At 43.9% G+C, this 6000-nt stretch overlaps 1 long non-coding RNA gene across 2 annotated transcripts in view; it reads left to right on the plus strand.

The window, feature by feature from the left end:
- Positions 1–4566, plus strand: part of LOC128852228 (uncharacterized) — a 26734-nt gene extending 22168 nt beyond the window's left edge. For both annotated transcript variants that reach the window (XR_008449944.1, XR_008449943.1), the window contains one exon: positions 2462–4566. This is a non-coding gene — a long non-coding RNA (uncharacterized LOC128852228). The remainder of the gene's footprint in view (positions 1–2461) is intronic.
- Positions 4567–6000: the final 1434 nt, after the last annotated feature.

Consider the following 6000-nt stretch of genomic DNA (forward strand, 5'->3'; position numbering starts at 1 on the left):
TGGGCTTGGCTTTTCAGGTACAGACGGGTAAGAGACAGCAGAGGACACGAGTTGTTCTTCCTCTCTTAAGCTGGCTGAGCAATTAGGCTCTTGGCAGAGAGAGGGTGAGAGATGCAATATGAGTCCTCTTCTTCCTACTCTGCGTGGGCTTGAGCTATGGGCTGTAAGATTTTATCCAGTCCGTTCTTATGGCACTTGGAGTGCTCTGGCATAAGGCCATCGAGGCATATTGATGGCATCCTGGGATATCTTTATAGAGAAATACAGGAAAGTAAAATACATATCCACCCACCTTGGACACTAGGGACCATCTGAGAGATGGATGCTGATTCATTCCACCCCAAAATAGTACAGAGTGCCCACTATGAATTGCCTTCTGCCTCTCTTTTTATTGATTATAATTTAAAATACAGCACATAGAGATCTGGCTTGGGACTTAGCAGCCTGAGATTTAGGCAGGGAAAACTGGGCAAAAAGCTTTCAGCTCAAAGGACCAGGACAGGAGCAACAGGCAATTCCTCCCATGCTTATTTTGTCCTGTGCTTTATATAATATCAGCGTCTCAGGGTTAACCCCTGGCAGCATCCTCATCACTTTCACGTTGCCAGCCCGTGTGCAGGTTGAGGGGGCACTGGGTGAAGAGTACATGCTTATAAATCAATTTGGGTTCTGGTTATATGAACATGAATCTCTAGCAGCCCTTCCAAAGCCAACACAGCCAACAACACTCTTTCTGTGCTACTGACACTTGTAAAGCAGTGAATGAAACATTGAACATTGTAGCTTCAATCAGCAGTTCCAAAAATGATGAAATCCTATGAGGTAGTGTGTCAGCTGAGAGCAAACAGAATCACAGAATGATAGAATCATGGAATAATCATAGAATGGTTTGGGTTGGAAGGGACCTTAAAGATCATCTACTTCCAACCCCCCCTGCCATGGGCAGGGACAGTTCCAACTAGACCAGCCTGTTCGAAGCCCCGTCCAACCTGGCCTTGAGCACCTCCAGGGATGGGGCAGCCACAACTTCCCTGGGCAACCTGGGCCAGTCCATCACCACCCTCATGGTCAAAAATTTATTCCTAATGTCTAGTCTAAATCTTCCTCCCTCCAATTTAAAGCCAAAATAGGAGTATGATGGTGGCCAAGAAGGCCAATGGCATCTTGGCTTGTATCAGATATGGGGTCACCAGCAGGTCCAGGGAGGTTATTCTTCCTCTGTACTCAGCACTGGTGAGACCGCACCTTGAATACTGTGTTCAGTTCTGGGCCCCTCACCACAAGAAGGATGTTGAGGCTCTGGAGCGTGTCCAGAGAAGAGCAACGAAGCTGGTGAGGGGCTGGAGAACAAGTCTTACGAGGAGCGGCTGAGAGAGCTGGGGTTGTTTAGCCTGGAGAAGAGGAGGCTGAGGGGAGACCTTATTACTCTCTACAACTACCTGAAAGGAGGTTGTGGAGAGGAGGGAGCTGGGCTCTTCTCCCAAGTGACAGGGGACAGGAAAAGGGGGAATGGCCTGAAGCTCCGTCAGGGGAGGTTCAGGCTGGATATCAGAAAAAAAATTCTTCACGGAAAGATTCATCGGGCACTGGCAGAGGCTGCCCAGGGAGGGGGTGGAGTGGCCTTCCCTGGAGGTGTTTAAGGAATGGGTTGATGAAGTACTTAGGGACATGGTTTAAGGAGTGTTTGGAATGGTTGGACTCGATGATACAGTGGGTCCTTTCCAACCTGGTGATTCTATGATTGTATGATTCTACGATACCATAACAAATCAAGAAGAAAAGCAGGTTGTGGAGCGAATTTTGCCCCGGAGGGTCTCCCCAGCAGGAAGGGAATCTTTATTTGGAGAAACACGACTTCATTATGTCGATTGTAGCATATTTTCTTATCTTGTGCTATTGCACAAAGAGAAAAGAGGCGTCTGCATGGAAGCTGAATATACTGGTGCTAATTTAGGTGTAACTGGGTGTAAAAACACAATCATTTTAGAGCTGGGGGAAAGTACTGATGGCAATTTAGCGCTGCATATCTCAGGGTCTCAGTCAGCTTGCACCGACTTCCTGCCACTATCCGCCATTATGTATCAGCAGGAAATTACACTTTTATGAGTGATTTACCTTTAAACAAACACTACTACACAAACAATATGGTATTGAATTTGGTGGTTTGCCTTTTAAGTATTACAGTGAAAGATTTTAACAGCTGTCTAAGCTGATAACTACTACCTAGGATAAGAATATTGTTGACTGAGTTATTAGTCAATTGTTTAACTAAATCTAGCTGCATCTCTCTCTTTTAACTCTGTGACATTTACGGCCTTTTAAAACAATATAGTTCCTTGAAACATGCATGTAACTGGTTCCTTGGGTGGGAGCTTTGTAAGTAAAGAATACTTTAGGAGATCAGATCACACTTTTAATTTAATTTTTCGTCATTTGTGTTTTATTTATTTATTTTTCTTAGGTGATTCCTGGAAGTAATAGTCTCCTAGAAGTGAATTTCCATATGGTTTTCTAATTTCATCAGATGAGCTGCAACCACAACTTGTTGATGACTAAACTGCACAGCTGGATGAATTTTGGTGGAAAAGCACTGAGGCAACATAATGAACCCATTTTATATCTGCTGCTGTGACTTTTCTAAGAAGATTTATCCTAAGGTGGCAGTTCATTTTTCTGAATGCCTGCAGCCTTCGAGGAGACTCTCAAGTCATTGCAAACTTGGACACAGTGCGTGTGGAGGAGGTTGACCTTGCAAAATTCTTGTTTTGTTTTTGAACAATTAGAACTAACTTCAAGCCCAGTTGAGACTTCCAGACTTTGAGGCTCCAGAGTTTGGACTGGATCCAGGGCCCAGTGAAGTCACCTGGAGATTTTCCATTGACTTCACTATGCTTTGGACTAGGCACTTTGTAAGGTTATTCCCATGAATTCAAATGCCTAAAGCCAAACATGGCTTTACACAATTGAAAATCACCTGCTTTGTATGTTTTCAAAGGCAGCTCCACCACTCAGCAGTAACAATACAGAATTGGGTTGAAAGGGTGAAAACAAATGTGGATATGGAGTGATTCTTCAAAAACCCCGTAGCAATGCTCCAACTCTGCAGCACTAAAAATCAGATTTTTAATGCAGATTTTTTATGATCATTCCTGAAGTTAATTTAAAGGAAAAAAAACCCCAACATGTTAATATTGCAGAACTAGAGGTCTCTTCCTGTTTTAGGTATTTGAACAATACTCACTGCATTCTTTGAAATGAGAAATACCTAATGCTTCAGGGTATTCCTTTTGTTGAATCAGTTCTACTAGTATTTTAAACAAAATTTCTTGATACCAACTCCAGTGATCATAGAATAACACTATCAGAGAATGGTTTGGAAGGGACCTTGAAGATCATCAAGTTCTAACCCACCTGCCGTGGGCAGGGACACCTTCTACTGGATCAGGTTGCTCAAAGCCCATCCAACTTGGCAATGAACACCTCCAGGGATGGGGTATTCGTGATGTCTCTGGGCAACCTGTAACAGTGCCTAACCACCCTCAAAATAAAAAATTTCTTCCTAAGATCTAATCCAAACCTACCCTGTTTCAGCTTAAAACCATTACCCATCATCCTATCTCTGCAATTCCTGGTAAAGAGCCCATCCCCCGCTCTCCTTTAGGCCCCCTTTCAGTCCCGGAAGGCTGCTATAGGGTCTCACCAGAGCCTTCTCTTCTCCAGGCTGAACAAGCCCAACTCTCTCAGCCTGTCCTTGTATGGGAGGTTCTCCAGACCTCTGATCATCTTCATGGCCCTCCTCTGGACTCATTCTAACAGATCCATGTCCTTCCTGTGCTGAGGACTCCAGAACTAAACACAGTGCTCCAGGCGAGGTCTCATGAGAGCAGATTAGAGGGGCAGAATCACCTTCCTCAACCTGCTGGTCACACTTCTTTTGATGCAGCCCAGAATACGTTTGGCTTTTGTTGAGGTTCTCATCCATCAGCACCCCCAAATCCCCAATTCATTCTCTACCGAGCCTGTTTTAGTGCTTGGGAGTGCCCTGACCCAGGTGCAGGACCTTGCACGTGGCTTTATTGAACTTCATGTATTTCACACACATCAACATCTCAAGGCTGTCAAGATCCCTTTGGATGGCATCCCTTGCCTCCAGCATGTTGACCACACCACTCATTTTGGTGTCAAACTTGTTGAGGGTGCGCTCAATCCCATTGTTCATGTGTGTCATAAAGATGTTATACAACACTAATCCCAATACTGACCTCTGCGAACACCACTCATCACTGATCTACTCTTGGACACTGAGCAGTTGACCGCAACTCTTTGAGTGCAACCATCCCGCCAATTCCTTATCCAGCAAGTGGTCCATTCGTCAAATCCATTATCTCCAATTTAGAGATGAAAGTGTTGTGTGAGACATTATTGATAGTCTGGAATTGATCTATACCAAGAGCCCCTTTTCATTAACTCACACCTGGAGTGGTTTGCCCATTGCATGAAGATTCAGTACTTTGGAGATGAGCCATTCTTCACAGCTTCGCATCTACCAATAGTCTAGTTCCAAAGACTCAGATTCAACCCTGAATTCATGTGCGACCTACAAATAAAGGCAATTTAATCTCTTTTAGACCAACTGTTATTTTTTTGAAAGTGTAGTTCCCCTTTGCCTGTAGGTGCTCTTTGTAACAGACACCTGGACTTCTTAGGTCAAGCCAATATCAGTCTTAAGTTTTTTCTTTCAAAGAGGGTTTTGAAAACTCTTCTACTTTGGTGTATAAAATATGTGGGTCCTGATGTGAGTGCCCAAAATCTTAGAGCTGTAGTCCCTTCTTTTTCGTATTATGTGGATGAAAAAGAGAAAAAGAAAGCTTATGGAGGCTTTATATAGCCTTATAAACCTCACGATCTACTTCTATTACTTGTTTCCTGCCCATGTCTAAGTTTTCAAAGACTCCTTTCTTTGTTAGAGGGCTAATTATTTTGACTAGTAGGCCAAAGCATAGATGTATATTGGATTAACAATGACCATTAACTCTCACTCAGCAGGCAGAAAACTTGATTCTGATGTCCTTGATGCTGCTGTAGAGGAAGATTCATGTCCTGGAACCAAATCACAGAATCACAGAATCACAAGGTTGGAAAGGACCCATTGGATCATTGAGTCCAACCATTCCTAACACTCCCTAAACCATGTCCCTAAGCACTTCATCCACCCGTTCCTTAAACACCTCCAGGGAAGGTGACTCGACCACCTCCCTGGGCAGCCTCTGCCAGTGCCCGATGACTCTTTCTGTGAAGAATTTTTTTCTGATATCCAGCCTGAACCTCTCCTGGCGGAGTTTCAGGACATTCCCCCTTGTCCTGTTCTCAATCACTTGGGAGAAGAGCCCAGCTCCCTCCTCTCCACAACCTCCTTTCAGGTAGTTGTAGAGAGCAATAAGGTCTCCCCTCAGCCTCCTCTTCTCCAGGCTAAACAACCCCAGCTCTCTCAGCTGCTCCTCATAAGACTTGTTCTCCAATGGATATGCTGTGATACAAAGGAGGATGAGACGAGAAGCAGGCTCTGGAACTGCTATGCGCAGCTCCCTGCTGATGTAGAGAGCGAATCCTTGAGCGAATCATAGAGTTCCAGTTGATTTTTCAGCTCTTCATTTATTTGGGGGCACAAGACCTATTTGTCACAGAAAAATAAATCCTCTTCTCAAGCTGGTTTCCTTTTTTATTGTTGTTTTTGTTTTGCAGTCCATACCAAAGTGGGAAGAACTGCAGGTGATGATGAATTTGAGGCTCTTAAATGCATAAAAATGGCAGAACAGTCTTGTGTACAAATAGAATGAGGCACTTCTCTGTAAAACAGGTTGTCAAAAACTGCCTCTTAATGTCGAACAATAAAATAATCTTTTCAAACCGTTTAATGTCCAGGATGAATGAAAGAATCTGTGTATGTTTTACAAATGGCCTGCTTACTGCCAGCTCACATGCTTGCTCTGCAGTTGTAGT

The sequence above is a fragment of the Cuculus canorus genome, chromosome 5 (genome assembly GCF_017976375.1).
Source record: "Cuculus canorus isolate bCucCan1 chromosome 5, bCucCan1.pri, whole genome shotgun sequence".
Taxonomy (NCBI): Eukaryota; Metazoa; Chordata; class Aves; order Cuculiformes; family Cuculidae; genus Cuculus; species Cuculus canorus.